Source organism: Megalobrama amblycephala, linkage group LG22 (genome assembly GCF_018812025.1).
Source record: "Megalobrama amblycephala isolate DHTTF-2021 linkage group LG22, ASM1881202v1, whole genome shotgun sequence".
In the NCBI taxonomy this organism is placed as follows: domain Eukaryota; kingdom Metazoa; phylum Chordata; class Actinopteri; order Cypriniformes; family Xenocyprididae; genus Megalobrama; species Megalobrama amblycephala.
In genome coordinates this window covers 12,102,408-12,124,410 of record NC_063065.1, presented here as the reverse complement: position 1 = coordinate 12,124,410, position 22,003 = coordinate 12,102,408, and the positions used below count along the sequence as shown (strand labels likewise).

At 37.2% G+C, this 22,003-nt stretch overlaps 1 long non-coding RNA gene across 14 annotated transcripts in view; it reads left to right on the top strand.

Annotated features, from left to right (window-relative positions):
* The window catches only part of LOC125258031, a 156,897-nt gene that overhangs the window by 72,249 nt on the left and 62,645 nt on the right, over positions 1-22,003 (top strand). For 13 of the 14 annotated variants that reach the window (XR_007182511.1, XR_007182509.1, XR_007182510.1 and 10 more), the window contains 2 exons: positions 2,919-7,793; positions 10,320-10,428. This is a non-coding gene — a long non-coding RNA (uncharacterized LOC125258031). The remainder of the gene's footprint in view (positions 1-2,918; positions 7,794-10,319; positions 10,429-22,003) is intronic. The other variant, XR_007182504.1, reaches the window with a different exon arrangement.

Below are 22,003 nucleotides of genomic sequence, written 5' to 3'. Positions count from 1 at the left end.
ATCTAGTTTTCAACATTTTCTTAGAATTCTTTGATTTAAAAGAACAACATTTATTTATATAGCACTTTTCACAATACATATCGTTTCAAAGCAGCTTTACAGAAAATGCATTATTTGAAATAGTAATAAGTTTATAAATGGCTTTACTGTCATTTTTGATCAATTTAATACATCCTTGCTGAATAAAAGCATTAATTTCTTTAAAAAAAAAAAAAAATCTTACTGACCCCAAACTGTTGAATGTAAACGTGTATATACAGTGGGTACGGAAAGTATTCAGACCCCCTTAAATTTTTCAGTCTTTGTTATATTGCAGCCATTTGCTAAAATCATTTAAGTTCATTTTTTTCCTCATTAATGTACACACAGCACCCCATATTGACAGAAAAACACAGAATTGTTGATATTTTTGCAGATTTATTAAAAAAGAAAAACTGAAATATCACATGGTCCTAAGTATCCAGACCCTTTGCTGTGACACTCATATATTTAACTCAGGTGCTGTCCATTTCTTCCGATCATCCTTGAGATTGTTCTACACCTTCATTTGAGTCCAGCTGTGTTTGATTATCCCGATTCGGACTTGATTAGGAAAGCCACACACCTGTCTATATAAGACCTTACAGCTCACAGTGCATGTCAGAGCAAATGAGAATCATGAGGTCAAAGGAACTGCCTGAAGAGCTCAAAAAAATGATGAAAAAAAAAGTCAACAATTCTGTGTTTTTCTGTCAATATGGGGGTGCTGTGTGTACATTAATGAGGGAAAAAAATGATTTTAGCAAATGGCTGCAATATAACAAAGAGTGAAAAATTTAAGGGGGTCTGAATACTTTCCATACCCACTGAATATCAGCTCACTTTAATTTGCTTTAGATCACTTGACATGATGTTTTGGTGCTTTGGAAGCTTATCTGACACTAGTTTCCTTGATCTTCCTTCACACAAAAGTGCCGCCTTGTTGTGTTGAGCGCAGCAAAACAGCCCCTCTTTTTCCAATCCTTCACTCTCTTATTTCCCTTTTACCACAATCATAGTGTGAAAGTGGCTTAACATGGCCCAATCTATAACATTACTAAAAGTTCTGTGTTGAAATGCATCGCATACTCTCATGCAGTGTGCTGCAGTCATGTTTGAACCTGCGTGTCACTCTCTCCCTCGACCAAACTCAAATCCATCCTGACATATTGTTTTGAATCACTACATTCCTCTCCGTGGTCTCCGCAAGCGAGTGGACTTGCGGTCCAAACCCTTTATTAAAGCCATTTCTGCACAACAACCTACATGCACTGCAATTATTCATAAACCATCATTCAAACCGCCAGCAATCGTTTGAGCTCCATCACATAAGCTGACTGATTGTGGCTGAATGGGCATTTGTGAGGTGTGTGTTTAAGTCTATTTTATCTCTTACCCCCTGCCATTTGACTGCTCTAATGCAGAAGAGGGGTGACCGCACGCGCATTCTCGCCCCACGGAATGTCCAGTGGAGGTTGTGGAAATTGTAATAATTTGTTGTATTGATCCCTTTTTGCCATGGCAGCCAGTTCCCATTGTGGCCGAGCAGAAATAGACACTTCATCGATTCCCTCTTTATAGCCAGACTTCCAGGCTTGGGAACGAGGCTCCCTGCTGCCGTGGGTCCCATTGTCTCCCATGCAGAGAAATTTGAATGACCTCTGATAAAACCATCTTTTCACCAGCCCCCTCGGTGCGAAGGAAAACTCTGCCTTAATCCAACTTCTCAGCCACGCCAGGCCGCTGCCGCGTTCTCTGATTTAAGATTAGTGCCCGCTACCTGGTGGGCTTGCAAGGGGTGTCATTACAGCTGATTTAAGATGCCACAGTTACAGTGGGACCGAAGATGGATGTCAGAAAGCTTTGTGTGAATGACAGTATTTGAAACCGCTCTCAAGTTTCATGCTAATGTTGCTGAATGAGAGTCATTATGTGTTACTGTGAGAATGGAGATTTGATCTGGATCAGAATACCAGACCTTAGAGCACAAGAACTTTCTGGGAAAAGATTTATGAGTCATTCTGCGCATTCGGATGTGCTGATGCTTTGGCCATGTGTTGGTATAAGGTTTCAAAACTTTAAAAAGAAGATATAATATGTAGGAGATGTGGAGCAGTGGTTCATGTTGAGCCTTGGTGCTCTCATGGGGATGGATGTTTGAATCTGGCTTGTGCCATTTCCTTATCCCATTTCCCAGATGTCAATCATTTCCACTACGCTGTGCATTAAAGGCATCATATATACAAATACCTAATTATTGTTGTTGTTGTTGTTGTTGTTTGGTTGCCTTTAACATTTGTTCACCTTATCCTAGTAGGACTTTTTTTGACTCCACACTGTCCACAATAAACAAAGTGCCAACTTTTCCAGTTGTTTGTAATTAACTGGATAAGAAATACTTAATACTTCCTCTAAAGGAACGGTATATTATTTATAAAAATGCCCATGGAGTTTTACAATTTTATTCATTTGCATGGCTTTTCCAGGTCTCGAAATAACACTTTTTAATTAGCCTACCTCTTTTATACACACTGTAAAAATATATATTTTTTGTTTAGTTTAAAATAAAACAAAGATTATTGGAGTACTAATATCAGTCTTTCTACTTCACCATTTCATATTTAATTCAATGTGTTACTTGCTGTTTTTTTATAATTCTGAAATTTACAAGCAATTTCTGAGTAAAAAATGTTCCTACAGTAAGACAATGGGAACCCTGATTCTTCGAAGAAAAAAGGGGGGCAAAGGATGTTAAAATATCTTGATTTTTAAAAATGTTTTAATGCTTGTTTTGTCTTATTTTAAATCATTTCAAGCCACCATAAAGGTCCCCTTTCATCTTTTATCATTCTGATGGCAAATAATTCATTAAAACTGTTTAACATGTGTTGGTATTGCAGTTGCAGGGGCTGTTAATGTGCTATGAAGCCGACAGAACAAGAAAAATGCAGATGCTCCAGGTAAAACCATCCAACTCCCCGCTTCTAGAAAAATCTAGCAGAAAGAGATGAAGCCAAAGAGCAGGTAAGAACGACACACGCACAGCTTCTGTCCTCTTACACTCTCCAAGTGTGACACCCCAAACATCCATAAAGGCCAGCGGAGTCTGTTCCTACACTTCTCACTCACAGCCTTAAAGGTCAGCTATGTCCAAGTCCCAGCATTTATGAATCACACACACACACCTACCAACATACACACACAAGCATGTTCTCCATGGGGCCGTGACCGTGGCTTGTTTGTTTATTTATTCATGCACTTGAAGGCCCTGTCAGCAGGCCGGTTCTCCTCGGCAGGAGGTGAACTAGAGGATTTGCAATGTTCTCGGCTCTGATTAGCAGGGAATGTCATGTGACAGCACAAGGATTATCTTGTTCTGGTATGAGAGGACTAAATGTGGAAAGGTACTTTAGAGCCTTAATTCCAACATGTAATATTTCATAATGTCGTACATGTGGGTCTCAGATTGGATAACTGTTGTCAGGTAGGCGCTTCACAAAGCCTGAGACTTCATTAATCCAGGTCTCTGCAAGTTCCTTTGAAATCATTTAAATTCCCTTCAACTCCTTCTGTCTTTTTCGTGGTTAGAAACTTCCAGTAATAAATAATTAATGCTCCTCTCTTTCTTTTTCTCCCTCTCTTTCTTTTCTTTGAGGTGTGAGGTAAGCTAAATACACCAGTGAGTTCACAAAGGTAAAGCTTGTGGTAGCTTAACCATGACTGGGAGAGATCGGGATCATTTTTATGTGTCGTTTGATCTGTGATGGACCCTGCATACGCTCGCTAATTACGGCGGGCTGAGACAGTGTCATATCGACCACCCAGCGCTCTCATCACCTCTGTAAGAGAGACAGAGAGTGAGCGAGAACCAAGAGAGAGAGATAGAGTTCTAATCAGCTACCTCACACCTTCACTTCACACATCTCACACAGCAACACTCTCTCGTTTGGGGAAAAAACAGATATTTATTTACCTCATTGCCTTTGTTTGAAACCATTCTGTGCCTCCATCGAGCACACTAAAGCCTGTTTCACACCACATGTATAAGCAACATAAGCAATGCACTTTTATTTTGGCAATCATATTAACAGGTAACAATTCACAATGCTATGTAGTATCATCTCTCACAATACAGTAGGAGTAAATTAAATAATAGGGCAAACTACTTGCCCATATAAAAGAGTTAGTTCACCCATAAAATGACCTCATTACATTCCAAAAATGTTCTTCAGTGAAAAGATATTTTGAAAAGAACAGATCCCATTGACTTAAAAAAAGGTTAAATGCTATAGCTAGTAGTTCTAGAAATTATATGAAATCATATAAAAAAAATTGTAGCAAACTATTTGCCCATATAAAAGGGTTAGTTCAAGGGTTATGTCATTCCAAAACTTGTATTGCTTTCTTCAGATCAGAACATCTACAGATGTTGATTTGGACCCCAATGACTGTCATTATATGAACAAAAGCAGCTTTTTTTCCCCCTTCATTTTTTGGCCGAACTATCACTATCAACAAGATTCATAGCATGCATGTAGCATTAGCCTTCCTACAATTGCAGCATTGACCCTATTTTTGTGTAAAATACAGAGAAAATTCACTGGTTGTCTTTTTATCAACATGATCTTTAACCATATTTGAAATAATGTTAAAAATGGAGCCAATTACTTAACCATATTAACAGGATTTATAGCAGGGATGTAGCACTAGCCTGAATTCAACAGCTAAGTTTCAGTGCTAGTTTCAGCGCTAAACTTCTTTTTGAGAAGAATATAGAGAAAGTGCTCTGTAAATCTATCAACATGATCTTTCACAACATAGGCTATAATGAAGTAACTAAATGAATGAACACATTTTATTTGAAACATGCTAATTCCACTTGCTGCAACAGGCACACAAACAATTTCTATTCAGTAAATCTGATCTGATTTAACTAGTTTATACAACCCGATCTCATGAATGTAATGATGTGACGATATCATATGAATATGTACAATGTGATTTGTATGGAAACTTTTTTTTATTTTTTATTAAAGTAAGTGTAAAGTAATAACCTAACTATCAGTGGAGCATAAGCAGATCGCATAGAAACATACATATGAGATTGTACAAATTTATATGAAATGAGTGTGTTTATAGGTTCATATTGTGCTTTTCAGTTCAGTTCCATGTAGATTAATTACCACTTTGGTGGAAATGTGATACAAATTTGATTTCACAATTATCAAGTAATAATTCTCAATGGCGTACTGCCACTTTCTAATTCATGTCTGATTTTAAGCAAATACTCATGATGTTGTGGTAACGTGGCATTGATGCTTACACGCTCCTTGTGTGTGTGGTGTGAAACGGGCCCAATTGCTGTCAAAAGTAAGGTTTTAAATATTCATCATTAATGCTAAAGCAGCTCTGGATTAAGTGCTTGTAGATTTAGCAGCACTAGTGATGCCCAGCGCAGACAGGCTCGTTGAATTTATTCAATCCATTTGCTTCCTCTTTTATTTCAAGCAATCCATAGCTGTGTTTATTTTAGGTAAAATTGCCACCTACATTGCAAATGAATCACGTCAAGCAACCCTTAAAAAAGATGAAGCATCTCCGGTTATCCGATCAAAGCTTTTAAATAGTAAAAACAGCAGCTGGCTTTGTCGGCAGCCCAGATAAATCTATATTACAAATTGCTTTTGTGAGAACTGGATGAGCAGCCGATTTTTTTGTATTGAACTTTTGTCCTATTCAGTGACCACAGTGGGAAAAGGATACTGATCCGCTAGCAGGATCAATACAGACCCGGAACGCTCTCCAGCTCTCATTCTTCAACACACACACACGTTTGGTGGGAATACTTTAAACACACAGAAGGGCAAAATGGGCAGGTGGTTCACCAGACAGTGTCGAGTGCCCTCTCTCACTCTCATTGTGCGAGTACGTGTGCATTTTTTTTTTCTTTTTTTTTTGTCCCGTTCATCCGTCATGCAAGCGGCCGCTGGGATAATGCACATCATTTTAAACACAATCATCTCCATTCGTGTTGCGGTTCACGTGAGTCGCCTCATTACATGTAATAGCTTGATGAGATGTGTGTATGGATTCATAACATTAAAATGTCAAAGGAATTTTAAAGAGTCCATTTCTCGCCCTCTTTCGCTCCTGTGTGAAATGAAGCAGTTTGTGTAGCCGTCTCTCTCTCTGTCTCTCTCTCTGTCTGTTGCTCTGATGGCATCATTACTCCTAAGTGCCCACCCTGGCGCATCAGCTGTCAAATTAGCACGCTGCGTTTTAATGATTCACCTCATCTACCAAATAAAGCGTACCCATTGGCTCATTATTGATCTTCATTTACCCTGATTGGTCCCACTCGCTGGAATGGTACCGATTAAAAATCCTTTGGAAACGCACAGTCGGCTGAGAGATGATGGGTGAAAGCGGGCGCAGGGGGGGATAGAGAGGCACCGGCTAAATGCAAACATGATTGGCATGTTCCCGGTTGGTGCGGCGGTGTCACAGGTCGCAGTGCCGTGTTTCCGCGTCCTTCAGGCCTCTATTACTGAGCCGAATGCAGCGGGCTTATGGCCATCATAAAACTACAGTCCCTCACCGTAATGGCCATTGACATTATCAGCACAGTCATTATACACACTCACAGCAAAGTCACTGCCAGACAACAGCAACTGGCAATTTGGATAATTTGACTAATTTAAAAGCTTTTAAATGAGGCTGACTGTGCTATTGAAGGTTTAATTAACTAATCGCATTATTTAGATGTGGTTTCCACCTTTTTATGTTTTAATTGATATAGTTTTTGAAGTGCACCTATGCGTTATTTGGTTAAAAAAAAAAAAAGCATGCACTACCTGCTTCGTAATAATGCTGATTTAATGCCGCATGCGCTAAATGCAACCTCAGCAGATTGATGTGTTTTAATGTAAGCGTGCATTTTCCGCAATATTGCTCATCTAATGGTGGAAAGGACGAGACACTTTTCTGCTTTCCTCAGACACTTTAATTAGCGGCTCCCATTAAAGGTAATACACATTTACCATGAACGAGCCCGCCATCCGCATCAAGTGAATGCGTTTCGCTCCACCATCCGATGCTTTCTAAATGAGATTCTGGAGGAAGGAAAAGAATAAGGACGAGAGAAATAGGTGAAGATTTGTAATCTCAAGCATGAAAATAATATTCTCATTCTCTCTTTTTCCCCAATGTGTTTTCCAAATTCATTTATATTAATGTCACAAATCTCTCAAGACGAGGGCAGATGTTCTCCCACCCACGTTGCACCTGTGGGACCGGTGTTTTAATTTAGCCTGACTTCACTGCAATAAACTTTTATATCATTCTTTTATTAGGTGTTAATATTACACTACCTCTCTGCCTGCTACGGCTTTATCGAATGACTTTAATAAGCACTACAGGCCTTTTTGGACTAGCAAAGTGCAACACTTAGCTTTTGCGATTTCTACATGTATGCTAACTTTATTGTTGCTCTTGGTGTTTAACTGGCAGATGCGTTAAATACGGTTTGTCTAGCCAGGATTCAACTTGCAATAACTTACTGGTGAACGTTTGCCGTTCATCTTATTAGTTCTTTATTTTTGTGGTCTGTTACTAGGAAGAATATCAAATCCCTGTTTTTGCTGGTAACTTAAAGTAATTATGTTGTTCAATCATGAACAAATGAGTCTAATTAAAACAGTGTTGTTTCTCTCTTCCAGGGCATTTTTGGTCACTAGCTTTTCTGACTGAAAACATGCTGAATGCACTAGGTCGTGGTAAGATGACACCCACCACCACCACCTTATTTTTTTTCTCCTGACCATAGATGGTGCAAAATGTAATCTCAGCACTTTTGATGAATGTCTATGCTATTTTTTAAATTTGTCAACATTTGTTTCAACATTTGTGAGATTTAGTCTGAAACAGTTTTGTCTATTAGTTTATAGGCACAGAAGGCCCCAAGTGGCATGTTGTTACTAGTATTATTATTTTTATGTTTAATAATTATTGTAAAAAATAGGGTTATTATTCAGTATTTCAATGAATTACATGTACATTTCAGACATCTTTGCTTTCATTAAAACCTATAGGTTAGTTGAGTGAGGGGGCCAACTTACCCCTCTTTTAATATTTGATATTTTTTTGCTATAAAACTCAAATTAGCAAATGTTTCTATTTATTTACTATAATAACACATTGGCTGATGCATCATCATCCTGCACATGCTAAACTTGTTTCTAAATATGTAACAATTTAAAGGTGCCCTCGAATGAAAAATTGAATTTATCTTGGCATAGTTGAATAACAAGAGTTCAGTACATGGAAAAGACATACATTGAGTTTCAAACCCCATTGCTTCCTCTTTCTTATGTAAATCTCATTTGTTTAAAAGACTTCCGGAAAACACGCGGATCTCAACATAACACCGACTGTTACGTAACAGTCGGGGTGTACGCCCCCAATATTTGCATATATGCCAGCCCATGTTTGAGCATTAGACAAGGAAAGGCTGTATTAACGTCTGGATCTGTGCACAGACAAGGTAAGCAAGCAAGAACAACAGCGAAAAATGGCAGATGGAGCAATAATAACTGACATGATCCATGATGGCATGATATTTTTAGTGATATTTGTAAATTGTCTATCTAAATGTTTCGTTAGCATGTTGCTAATGTACTGTTAAATGAGGTTAAAGTTACCATCGTTTCTTACTGTATTCACGGAGAAAAGAGCCGTCGCTATTTTCATTTTTAAACACTTGCAGTCTGTATAATTCATAAACACAACTTCATTCTTTATAAATCTCTCCAACAGTGTAGCATTAGCTGTTAGCCACAGAGCATAGCCTCAAACTCATACAGAATCAAACGTAAACATCAAAATAAATACTTTACTCACATAATTCGAAGCATGCATACAGCATGCATGACAAACATCTTGTAAAGATCCATTTGAGGGTTATATTAGCTGTGTGAACTTTGTAAATGCGCTGTAATATAGTCGAGAGCTCGTGTGGCAGGGAGCACGCGATTTAAAGGGGCGGCGCTCTGAAAAAATCAGTGTATAGTTAATGATGCCCCAAAATAGGCAGTTAAAAAAATTTATAAAAAAAAATCTATGGGGTACTTTGAGCTGAAACTTCACAGACACATTCAGGAGACACCTTAGACTTATATTACATCTTGTGAAAAAGCATTCTTGGGCACCTTTAAAAGTAAATCCACATTAGATATCTGAGTTTTCTGTTATGGGTAAGTTTAGGGGTATGGTTAGATTTAGGGGATAGAATATACCATTTGTAGTATAAAAATCATGATGTATGAAATGTCCCCATAAAACATGGAACATGGACATTTTTTTTTTTATTGAAAGAAGTTTCTTATGCTCACCAAGGCTGCATGCATTTGACCAAACATACAGTACAAACAGTTATATTTTAAAATTTAGACCAAAAATGATGGAGTACTTTAAATTAATTTAAGTCGCCATTACCAGGAAAAAATGCAAGTCATTGTGCCGGTGCCTACGTTATATATAAACGGTTAGTTCCTGTCCTTGATTCTGATTGGTCAATAGCTGTTTTATTCACGATAAAACATGGCTATGACTGCTTCACCTAACGGTTCTGTGTATCACTACACAACACCACTCTTAGCAACATAAACTATGTTCTCAATTGATATTGTTTATAGAAGCTTACTGTGTTATGTAGAAGAGTATTGTGAGAAAAAGATTGAGTGAGCGAGTTTATTACCTGCATTCATATTTAGCATTTTCCTTCACGTCAGTCCCATGTTCATAATAAAAAATCTGTTTAAATGTCCGAGGTATTATCTTGTCCTTTTAACAGTTAAGGGGTTTTCCCATGACTGACAGCGTTAGTCAAAGCATGCGACTTGTTCCGTGTTCACAACAATTCAGTCTTTTCGATGTAAAAATCTTCGCTACTGACTGACACACTCATAAAGACAGTCTTTGCCACCATCTAATGGCGTAATAATGTAACTTTTGTTGCTGTTAATGATCAGGGAAAGGTGCATTGATACATATTTTTTTGCTTTAATATTTGTATTGTGTGGTAACCGTTTTATAAAAGTGCTGTATCGTGAATAGCCGTGACTTATTCACGATACAGTACAGCCTCTCGTACCTTTTTGCTTACATATTTTTTTTACATAGAAAATGCAATGTTTGAATGGCAGTGAATGTAAATAGGCTACTGTATATGCTTCTTGCAGAACAGCAGAATGGTGTAGTTATGACAGATGGGGCTAACTGGACACAACCTCTTCCCCTTTTAGGTATAATATATATTACCTGGATGCCCACAATTCTTCCGCACCCACTGGAAACACAGGCGGAGCTGTACGTGTCTGCTAATCTGTGACGAGTTTCTTTATTCTCTCCTGGGTAAGCTTGGTTTAAATAAACAATAAATATTTGTTTTCTCCCAGCTTCTGATATGAAAACAGGAAGCAATTTTCAGCTTGAAGTAATAATACCGTGCAACACTTTCGGCTGTTCTTCATTTTCAGTTTTATATGTTGAGTTCAGTATTAATTTACTATCAACATATTTCATTCCAAAGACAACCTCTGTCCTCGGTCTATAATACACATTGTCCTGTCAGTGCAGACTATAAATGGGCTGTAGATAATTGCAGGGGGTTTCTCTAATAGCGGTCAGGGTGAGCAGAGACGAGGTCCTGTCTGATGTAGGCACAGTGCCTGGTTCATGAGTTCTCTTTGTTCCTGTGTGAGTGTTTTTCTATGGGGCATTAAACTTGTCTGTCCCCCCCCACCCCCCCACCCCAGCCTGGCAATATGAAGCCAACCTGCCAGAGTATTATTATGGTGGGAGAAATGGTCAAGCTTGATGAATCCAAAGGAAATTGGCTTTGAAACAGCCTCATCTGCTTGGGTCAAAGCCATTACTTGCTATATCTTCTAAGTGGATTTTGAGTGTTGCAGAATTAGTTCAGAATTACCTCCACTGGACAGACATTTTGCCGCCTGCTTTTATGAAGCCACAGCCAAACGATGGCCATTTGACAGTAATTGCAGAAGTGATATTTTAATTATCCGGACACTCTTACATGTATTTTTTTCTGTGGTCTTCTCTATGTCAGTGTGTCAGAGTGTGTGCTCTGTTGTTAACTGCAAGAGCAATATCTGGAAAGAAATGAATTTTCCTCTCTGTGTCATAACAGAGTGTCATTTTGACACTTAGGCCACACTTTTTTGAATTGCTTTGCATTAATGATAAAATTTTCAAAGCTAGTGGTGTCGAGATGACAGACCACGATGTTTAATATTTTATATTTATATATACAGTACAATATATAAATAAATATATATGATTTCTGAAGGATCATGTGACACTGAAGACTGGAGTAATGGCTGCTGATTTAAATTCAGCTTTGTCATCACAGGAATTAATTACATTTAAAATTACATTCAAATAAAAAATAGTTATTTGAAATTGTAATATAGTATTTCCCAATATTAGTTTTTTTTTTTTTACTGTATTTTTTATGAAAGAAAATACTTTTTTTCTAAAAACTGAGAAAAATCTTACAGACTTTTGAATGGTAGTACTTTAGTGTTTACTGAATTCCACATTTCATTTTTTTTGTTTTTTTTGTTATCAAATTAAATGTATACAGTTTTGTTTAAAAGAGTGACTTAAGTTTTTTTGAATATGCATTTTTTTGCCTTTTGATTATGCAGCTCTGAAAATGAGACCATATAATTATATTTATAAATATGTTTTAATTTTAAACAATCATACAGTAATTGCATTTTGTCGCTATTATTAAGTGCCTTTGCAGGAATTCCTACTGTGACATCAGTTTGGTAAGTATATTCAGCTTAATGAACCTTGACATTGTAATGCTCATCATTTTAATATGTCAAAGCAGTGAGGGTTTAATGTGAGGAAAAGCACTTTCTGTACCATCTTAAAACTACATAACAAAGTTATGTAGTTACAGTTTGTCCCCTATACCATTTTGCATCCCATCTGTGGCTCCCTGCTGTTCCTACAACATGACCAATGCATGCACAAACCTCATTATCGCTGAGTAAACCTGCAGGCAGGAAAGACTATTGTATGTGTTGTTGTTGCGTTGCATAAGCTCCTGCACTTGCATCCTCAACTCTGTGTGTCTGTATAGTAGCTCAGGGATGCCAGGTCTGTGCAACAAACCTAGCCCAATTGCCTACCAAAAATAGGCCAATCTGATTTTCTGTGTCAGGGCCCAAATTCTCTGCTGAATTTGTACATCCGGCGGTGGTTTGGGGGTTTTGGAGCACCAAAATTGTAAATTACAAGTGGCTAAGGGGCAGGGTGACAAAAAAAACCCAAAAAAAACCAAAAAAACAAACAAACAAACAAAAAAAACCAACCCACGGCAACAATTTAAAAGTTACCCCATTCCTGCAGACTTGGCAACAATGCAGTATCTGTGTGTGCAGGAGTCTACAGTGTCCAACCTGTTAGGAGAGCTGGAAGAGCTGCAGAACATGCAAAGAGGTCTGTGGCAGGAGTATACTCAGTTCTGATTATAGTGATGTAGTGACGTCTGTTTTGAAGTTTCCATTTACCGCAGCAGGCACATTTAAAGGTGCCCTAGAATTAAATATTGAATTTACCTTGGCATAGTTGAATAACAAGAGTTCAGTACATGTAAATGACATACAGTGAGTCTCAAACTCCATTGTTTCCTCCTTCTTATATAAATCTCATTTGTTTAAAAGACCTCCGAAGAACAGGCGAATCTCAACATAACACCGACTGTTACGTAACAGTCGGGTGTACGCCCCCAATATTTGCATATGCCAGCCCATGTTCAAAGCATTAGACAAGGGCAGGACGTCTGGATCTGTGCACAGCTGAATCATCAGACTAGGTAAGCAAGCAAGGAAAACAGCGAAAAATGGCAGATGGAGCAATAATAACTGACATGATCCATGATAACATGATATTTTTAGTGATATTTGTAAACTGTCTTTCTAAATGTTTTGTTAGCATGTTGCTAATGTACTGTTAAATGTGGTTAAAGTTACCATCGTTTCTTACTGTATTCACGGAGACAAGAGCCGTCGCTATTTTCATTATTAAACACTTGCAGTCTGTATAATTCACAAACACAACTTCATTCTTTATAAATCTCTCCAACAGTGTAGCATTAGCCGTTAGCCACAGATCACAGCCTCAAATTCATTCAGAATCAAATGTAAACAATATAACAGTATACAATACTCACATAATCCGACGCATGCATGCAGTATGCATGACGAACACTTTGTAAAGATCCATTTTGAGGGTTATATTAGCTGTGTAAACTTTGTTTATGCACTGTTTAAGGCAAGCGTGAGCTCTGGGGGCGCGCGATTTAAAGGGACCGTAACCTGAATCGGCGCATTTCTAATTATGCCCCAAAATAGGCAGTTAAAAAAATGTATTAAAAAAAATCTATGGGGTATTTTGAGCTGAAACTTCACAGACACAACTCAGGGGACACCTTAGACTTATATTACATCTTGTAAAAAAACATTTGATGGCACCTTTAACTTATAAGAAGTCATCCAGTGGCTTGATCCAAGAATGACCTTTCAGACAGATGTTTGAAAATGACAGAAGTAATGAAAAGACAACTGGAGATGACGAACTTGCAATTAAGTTCAGACTTAAAGGGTTTGTTCGCACAAAAATTTAATTTCTGTCATTAATTACTCACGTAAATAGCTTACTAAATGGCTTTGCAGAATGACAGGGGAGAGACAAATTTGTTGAATAAAGTCGTTAGTTTTGTTTTGTTTTGTTTTTGCGCACAAAAAATATTCTTGTTGCTTCATAAAATTAAGGTTGAACCACTGCAGTCACAATGATTACTTTAACAATGTTTTTACTACTTTTCTGCACCTTGAATGTGGTAATTTTGTTTCTTTCAATAGAGGATAAAAAAATCTCTCGGATTTCATCAAAAATATCTTAATTTGTGTTCTGAAGATGAATGAAGGACTGGTGTGGAACGACACGAGGGTGAGTAACAGAAATTTAATTTTTGGGTGAACTAACCCTTTAAGAAGATGGACATCAGCTAGAGAATGGGTTCATTTATACCTTGTACCATTTTTTTGTATCATTGTCAACCACTGAATCACTCCTTCTCTCTCTTTTTTTCTTTTTTCAGTGGTTTTTAAGTCTCTTACATCTCACTTCCTTCCAGTCTGGTGAATGCCATTTTTCTTTTATAACTAAAAACTTAGTAATCATTTTCAGTTTTCAGTTTCTGCCAACAACTATGCTCTATCATTTGAAGCTCAAAAGCATCACCTAAAAAGTTTTCAAGCCGCATAAACTAACTCTACTATTCAAAAACTTTTTTTTTTTTTTTCAAAAGAAATGAATATTTTATTCAGCAAGGATAAGAATAAATACTGTTCTTTTGCAAATCTAAACATCCAGAAAAATGATTATGGTATGCAGTATGCAGTTAATGATTAACAGCAGCACAAATGGTTTCAACATTGGTAATGTTAAGAAATGTTTCATAATTTAGCATATTATAATGATTTTTTGTAGGATCATGTGACACTGAAGACTGCTTGAAATTCAGCTTTGCCATCACATGAATAAATTACATTTTAAAATATATTAAAATAGTTATTTTACATTATAGTAATATTTAACTATATTAGTTTTTACTGTATTTTTGATCAAATAAGAGACGCATTTCAAAAACAATAAAAAATAAAAAAAATCTTACCAACCCTGAACTTTTGAACTGTAGTGTACTAGTAACGAGAGGTATTTGTGAGAGAATGGTCAAACGTTTTGTTTTTAATGTTTTGTTCTTAATTTCCCAGCATGCAACTGGGCTTTGCAAATGCTAGCCCTGTGTCTCAATCAGCTCCCTAGTTCAGTAGTCAGGGCACTGACCAGGGAGTCGGCCATTTTAAGGGCTGTCTCAATCGCAGAATCCTTCCAGGGCACTGAAACGTTCGCTCCCTGAAAAGTCCCACAATGCACCGTGAAAACCAGGGAGCATCGATGCTCACTATGCTCCCTTAACGGAAGTTCTGAAGCGCGAAACTTGAATCACGTGAGCCAACTCATTACACATAACGATATGCGATAGATGTTTTTAAAAATACAAACCGTTATTTTATTATATTTCAGCATAAACATACATCGCTAAACTGGTAATGAACATAATCTAGCTAACATTTATAATTTATTCACGGCTGAAATGTTGCACGTATATGTAACAAGCAAATAATTAATCATAATGTACTTTAAATAACATTACAAGTAATGTCAGAAAATATCAGCTCTGTTGTTGTTCATAAATACCAGTAGTGATGTTGTACAATGAGGACATTGTCACGTCGCCGGAAATAGAGTCATAAGTGTCCCAATGTGTAGTGAACCAGCATCTTTTACTGTCCTTATCAGTGCCCGAATTCGTGTACACGATATACTGATTCACGAGCTCGGGAGCTAGGGAACTGATTGAGACACACCCTAGGTCTTGACTGAGAGCAGACGTCTTGAACTGCAGTAAACACAAGGAGAACTCCTTAAGTCCTTGTCCCCTACCATACCTTTCACATGTTTCTTCTTCAGCCACAGACAGACACTCACACTCTTCATTCAGAGGTTTAAAGGTCAACTCACTGTAATTTCTGACAATGTTCTTCCTTTGTTTGTATAAAAAATGGTTCGATCTAGATATACAGCTTACATTGTTAAAACATAAGGAAGTCAATCCAGTAAAGACAATCGAATAAGAGTTTAAATGACAGCCATACAGACACATGGACCGTGCACAACAGACGTGAAGGCCGAATGCATGCTTTCACCCCATTGTAGTGCGACGCAGAACGGGGTTGGATGCACCTCCTCCCCTTTCCCTTTGCAATCACGCATCAGCTTTTACTGAGGTCTATTTACCATCCGCTCCTGATTGAAAACACTCATCCTCTCTGATTGAAAAAGGCCACACATATCAAGACGGAAGGACATGCAATTCCTGAGAGCTGATTGGCTGTGAGGAAGAGCCCTACAGCATGCTCTCGTGAAGGGCATTTTGGACTTGTCATATAGGGGCTCGCTTAATTACTTTACCCAGCCCTGTTTTAAAGTATCTCTCATCCTGTGTCTCCATCCCGCCAATTATTCATCACTGAAGTGCCGTTACTAAGGCATTAGGTAGTCTCCATGAAAATTGTTGCTGGTACTGGAGCAATTAACGAATCCATTAGTGTTATCTGTAAGGAATCGCATGCTCTCTGCCCACTCTTAGTTTTTAAAATGAAACTGTGCCGGTGCAACGAGGACACGCACATACGCGCGTACATAAGGGCAAGTCTTGTTCCATCACGTTTGCTACTTGTCAAACTTGTATGTTTAATTCAGCAGGGTGTCATTATAAATATACATATTTAACTAATTCATCATCCGCAGAGCCTTTTAATTAGCGGAATAAATCAATGTTTAATGCTCTCTTTAACAATACATGGCCGCAGTATTTTAATTCATGTCGTAACTATGTTGATGATGCCTCCCCATGCAGGCTGGAGCCTGAGGCCTCTTATTTCAGCTTTTGTATGTGATTCAATATTTAAACATAAGCCTATGTCTAATATTTTATGTTAACATGCTCATTTTTATCTTTATTAGCAGAGCATCACACTTACAGTTGCATACTTTGTCAAAACTGCATAACTTGTCAGACCTGTAGAAGGTCACATGATAATAACATTGGACTGGGATTATAAACCCACTACTTTTGGTCAGGGGAGATACTTTCTAAGTGTCCTATGATTGGCCATTCCACTTCTGCTACCAATAGAGTGCAACAGCTTGGTTCTGGAGGTTAAAACTCCATTCATTTTCTCCATGTGGAAATCAGTTTTGAATGATAACTTATAAACCATCAAAGCTATGAGGTTGTTAATCCATAGTATTTGCTTCTGCTGAAGCTGTCAGCCTGCATCATTTCAGCTTATTTAAGTAATTGTGTGGAATCCTGGTGAAAAACTACATTATCCATAATGCTGTACAGAAAATTACACCAATTAGTAGCTGGGTTTCCATCCAAATGTGAAGTGAATCAATGCAAATTAATTAATTAATTTGATTTTTTAAGGAATTTTTATTTGAAATTTGGCGTTTCCATCACTTGTTTCTGATGCGATACTTTAAAATGCGCATAAAAACAGGGTGATGGAAATATATATATGCATATTTTGCAATAAACATAAATTATATTGTTTTTATACATATAAAAAAGGGGCTGGCACTGTTGCACTTGCAATTACTGTTCTGTCAGATTTGTAATTTTAAATAATAACATTATTATTGTTGTTGTTTATGTAAGCAATAAGGTATGAGAGGCTGTGCTGTATTGTGAATAAGTCACGGCTGTAGGACGTTCTTTGCTGCAACCCCTTCAGCCGTAACATATTCATGATACAGCACTACCCTCTTGTATTGCTTTTATAAAACGGTTACCACACAATACAAATATTAAAGCCAAAAATATGTATCAATGCAACTTTCATGAAATAAACTTTGACTAAAAGCCTTCCTTCCGCCGTGAACAGCAACAGAAGTTACATTATTACGCCATTAGATGGCGACAAAGACTTTATGAGTGTGTCAGTCAGTAGTGAAGACTTTTACATTGAAAAGACTGAATTGTTGTGAACATGGAACAAGACGCAACTGACAAATGCTTTGACTAGCGCTGTCAGTCACGGGAAAACCCCTTAAGTGTTAAAAGGACAAGATAATACATTAGACATTTAAACAGATTTTTTTTATTATGTACATACGACTGACCTGAAGGAAAATGCTAAATCTGAATGCAGGTAATAAACTCGCTCCCTCGATCTTTTGCTCACAATACTCTTCTACATAACACAGTAAGCTTCAATGAACAATATCAATTGAGAACATACAGTTTACATTGCTAAGAGTGGTTGCTAAGGGCGTTGTGTAGTGATACACAGAACCGTTGAGTGAAGCGGTCATAGTCGTGTTTTATCGTGAATCAGAATCAAGGACAGGAACTAACCGTTTTATAATTTAAAGTAATATCAATTTATTATTATTGTTATTGTTGTATAATAATAATAATAATAATAATAATAATATCAATTGATTAATTTAATTATTAATAATAAAAAGTTTATCATTTGTTTTTATTATTTAAATAATTTAAAATTGTAAAGAAATGTATTATTATTATTATTATTATTATTATTATCATCATCATCATTATATCAACTCGAATCTTCCATCATATTAAATGATTTGCATATGCATATACATTTTTATGTATAGCAGGTGAAAAAAGGGGCTTATTTTTAAGTACTAATTTTTATTTTCCAAAACTATTTTTTAAGAGTGATACTGTTAATTATTAGAGGGTGACTTTACACTGCCCTATGTATCCACCTAGCAACTTAGCACTCAGTTTTAAAATCAAGTTAATATTAGTGTGAATTCAGATTCTTTGGGACATCTGTTCCAAGTAATCCCAATAGTAAAACATGTCCCAATCACCCTGAATTCACCCCTACTAATAATTGCAGTAGATCATGCTTTCCACGTGCACTCTAGTGTTCTGTTGATTCATCTTCGGTTAAATTCTAGGAAGTGATCATCCACCAGAGACATCCAGAGTCTGCACACATGCACACATTCATCTCCAGCCTGTCTCTCTTTTTTTCTTTCTCCACTCTTTCCATCTCTATCTGTATGTTTTGGATTAGAATAATTCTTTAACCCGTATCTCTGGTGAATGTGGAAGCCTCCCCATTTTCGAGCTTGCGGTGTCAATAGCTGCTGTTTAATCCCTGATCCCCCGAGCACCAGAGGTTGACACATGATACAACCGAATTGTCTTTATTTCAGTGGTGGAGTGACATCCCTTCCATTCTGTTTGTCTCTCTCTAATCCATGCAGATGTGAAACCATTCAGTCTGAGGTAAAGAAAATTGACACAAATCACTTTTGGATCCGCGTGTATGTGTGCGTGTGTGTCGCTGGGGGAGAGTAAGGAGCGTGATATACAAGACAGCTTGCATCTGCATTGTCGGCACTGCTTTTTCATTGCAAAAGAGGTTTAATATGCAAAAAGGCAGCGATGGGTGAATGTGTATGAGTGAGAGAGAGAGAGAGAGAGAGAGAGAGAGAGAGAGATTGAGTGGTCTTACGAGCAAACCGCTATCTAAAGGTGCTTAACTCAACAAAGCTCTACAGCACTATTCAACACCTATTCAATGCCACTGCCAAGATTAAAAACTGGAATGTTGAGAGTCGTGTCATCCTATAGATCCTCATCTGTTTTGTAAGTCAACCATAAACTACCATTTAAATGTTTATAGAAGACCTTTCTGATATTCACATGCTTCACTTTTCTGTAATTGAACACATAGAGTATTCTGACATACTCTGTGTGTATTAACACATGTCCTTATGCTGTAAAAAGAGTCTCTTCAGCTAGACAAAAAAGAAAATCAGTGATTTGTTGCATTAAAAAAATTCTAGTCGGTTCATTTAAAGTGCTGTGGATAAGTACTTTTGAGTGGTCAGTACTACAAATATAAATACATTTCTGGAGTGGAAAGGCTATGTAAATGCAGTTTTCGCATTTGTAAATAAACATGCATACAATATGTTTTTATATCTCACAATTAACAATACATTTTATCAGTTGCTTAGTCTCAACAAGTACCTATGTGGTCAACATTTGAATGCACTTTTGCCATGAAGGCTGTTCCAAAAGGTTGGCAGTTTAATTGACCTCATTTTGAATTGTTAAAGCAAAATATCATGTATTCTTCAAAGAGTGGTCCCATAATGTATTCTATTATATCCAGGTGCTTTTTGCCTACTGTTTTACTGTTAATTCAGACGTGCTACTTTTTCATGTTTTTGGCCTACTACGTAGTTGGGAGAATTCTGAGAATCGAACACATGATGTTCCTAGTAGTTGAAATACAGGAAGACTGTAACTGATAAAACCCATTTTCAAGTTTAGGGATTATTTTCATATATGTTTAATTGTGGCAACTTCTTAAATTTATGAAAATTAATTGTACATTCACGCTGCATCTGAAATCAAATACTTCCCTGCCATATAGTATGAGAAAAACAGTATGACAAAAGAATAGTATATGCCCAAATACATAAGGTGCATTAACGCCATGTCATAATTACCATTACAATTCTGAACTGTAGAACTTGTAATTAGAACATGTAAACTCGTATAACTTTCTGAGAGCTACGACTTACCACATGGCCACTGTACATCCTGACCACTGTAGATTTAAGGTGTGTTTGACTTTAAGCGGCACTGTGCAGACTGATCGATGTATGGCATCAAAGTACTGCGAGAGTGGAACTTTATTTACGACCCTTACGACATGGCACAAATGCAAGCTGTAAAATAGAATTGTTGGTTTAACTTAAAAAAGTAAGTTACCTGCTTTCCTTAAAATTGAGTTTATTGAAATTAAAAATTTGAGTTATTACAATGAAGGTGATTGGTTTAATCAACAGAAACTCAAAATATTATTATTGTTATATGAACCGCATTAATTATCTAAGTTGATTTGACAAAAGAAAAAATGTTGTGATAACAATTTTTTTTTTTTTTTAACGGAACAGCAATAGTATTTGAAAATCAGTAGGTGAAAAGTACCCAGATGACCTACTACTTCCGCTGAGATCCTGAGGTGCAAAATCAATGGACACTTTACTATCCCCTGAGGCCATGGGAGAGGATTTATGAATGGCAATGAAGCAACACAACTGATGCTGGTAGGTCACGTGACAATGACATCATAGTATATGTAGTATGTCCGAATTTTATTCTACCCACATTCATACTATACATACTTTTTTTAACAGTTGCGAAGTAAATTCAAATTTAAATGTATTACCTACTCAGACAGTTGGTGGTTTCAGATGCACCATGTGTGTTTTGTTAAGAAAAATGGCCGCCATTCAGTTCCAAATAAAGCTCTTTACTTCCTTCTGGAGCTTGTGATGATGTGTCTGTGAATTTATGTGACCAATTGTCTTGTTCTGATCGATAGATCTATAGATTCCCTTGTTTCACACTTGTGAAATCTCATTAGACTGTTGCCATAGAATAATTTCTGTGGCTTTGAACCTTTGCAGTCGGCCATGTGCAAACATCGGGAGGTGACGGCTTGCATTTCAGAGCGCGAATGTGCGTGTGTGGCACAGTTGTGAAAAATATGGGATATATTAACAAAAGAGCTGAGCCCGCCTTTAACATACATTAGACAAGGTCCTCTAAAGCACTCTGTAGTGCAGCAGTAATAGACACACTATAGTGAACGCTGTGTGTGTTTCCTTCTCTCTTAATCGCCTTTCTTTAATCTCTCTTCTTGGTTTGATTCTTGCTGTCTCTCTTTCTGTCTCTCTCTCCTCCGTCTCTCTCTGTAGTTGTGCATACAGAAAGCCACTTATTGGTGATTACCCAGGAGTGGATTTGGCTGCAGAAGGGAAAGTGATTTTGCTGTGTTGGCTTTGATGAGCCAGAATAAACTGTCAAACATATGGGGGCAGGTGACAGCGTGATGGACGTAGCCAGGGCAGAGAAAATCGTACCAGATTAGCACTCCCATATTTATTAACCATCAGTAAGGGAGACTGAGAAACAGACAGGCTGGGAGGAGATATGCCTTGTCATCTAAGACGACGGAAATAGTCTTATCACTTTACTTAAGGCTCCAAACTGAACATTTGCATTCAATACATGTTTTTACACCTATCTGAAAGTCTCACTTGAGCATATTTTAACTGTTTATGCTGTTGACTTTGGGGTAAATAGTGTATGTATGGTACAATGACCCCATCATTTATACTATATACTATATTTAAACAGTAGTGTATATCAGAATTATTGTGCATATTCTGCAACAAGTATGACAGT